Here is a 1,372-nt window from a genome sequence, read left to right as displayed (position 1 = left end):
GGGACTAAGCCACTACCAAAAGAGTGACCATGGGCTCCAACCTCATAGGTAGCAATGAATAGCCTAGTAAGAGCACCAGTGGAAGGGGAAGCCCTTGGTCCTGCCAAGACTGAATCTCCAGTGAATGTGATTGTTGTGGGGAGGCTGGTAATGGGGGGAGGATGGGGAGGGGAACACCCTTAGAGAAGGGGAGGAGGAATAGTTAGGAGCATGTTGTCCTAGATACCGGGAAAGGGAATAACAATCCAAATGTAAATAAGAAATACCCAATTTAATAAAGACTAAAAAAAAGAGAGAGAGAAGGCTATACTGAAGAGTTTTACTAGCTATAGGAGGCCTACCTGGTCACATGATTAGGTTATTTCTCTTTACATTTAGACAGCTAAGACAATAATAACTTCCTTGGTTATGGTGCTACCTCACAGTATTGTAATAATATATGTTGCATTTGAAGTTGTACGGAATTGTGAGGTACCATTATTTTGAATGTTTATAATGGTAATAGCTTTAAGAATTATTTAAAAAAACCTTCATCTCTGCAGGAGTCCACAGAGATATTTAAATAATAAATTTGCAAAGGGTTTATATTATAGTCACAGTACAACATATACAATACAGTGAATGATTTCAGTGGAGGAATCATTTCTTAAGTAAATATTGCATAAATTAAGTTTACTTAGCTGATTATTTTGGGCTTTGCTCGTGATAGAGGCTTGAATGAAATTTGCGTCAAACACAGACATGAAAAGCTTCCTGGTGGAGCTCAGAGTTCACAAACAGAAAAATGTTGGGCCTGATTGGCATTTTCCCTCCATTATATTTATTACCAGAAATTCCTTTGCCAATATTGGCAAAGGTGACTTCTGTGAACCCATGCCTATGTTAATTTATTTATGTTTTATTCTTTCACTATTTCATATAAGGGAATTTTAGTCCTTTTCTTGTCCATCACTCTCTCATGTCTCCCCTTCTTCCACTTAAACCTTTCTTCCCAGGAAGTCCCCTCCCATTTTCATGCCTTTTTGTTTGTGTGGTCACTGAGTTTATATTTGTATGCTTTCCAAACATCACATGTTCTCTCAAGTGTCTGCTCTAGCAAAACATCCCATGTTCTTTTTCCAGGTAGCTTCCAGAAAAATATCACGTGTCTGCTTCAGCAAAACATCCTCTCCTAAGACAATTTCTGGAAAAACATCACATGACACAACTGAGTCTCCAAAGAAACCAGGAATTTCCACTTCAGGGGTGGGAAGTTACTTAGTGGAGCATGAACAACGTATCTGTGGTTACATCACTGAGGAAAGAAATAGCCCTTTTTCAAGCCATCACTAATTATTAGTCCCTCAAAGAAAAGGTAAGGCTTCATAAGGTT

This window comes from Rattus rattus, chromosome 14, assembly GCF_011064425.1.
Source record: "Rattus rattus isolate New Zealand chromosome 14, Rrattus_CSIRO_v1, whole genome shotgun sequence".
NCBI classification, from domain to species: Eukaryota; Metazoa; Chordata; class Mammalia; order Rodentia; family Muridae; genus Rattus; species Rattus rattus.
The sequence above is the reverse complement of the archived record's forward strand: the minus strand, read 5'-3'. Positions refer to the sequence as shown.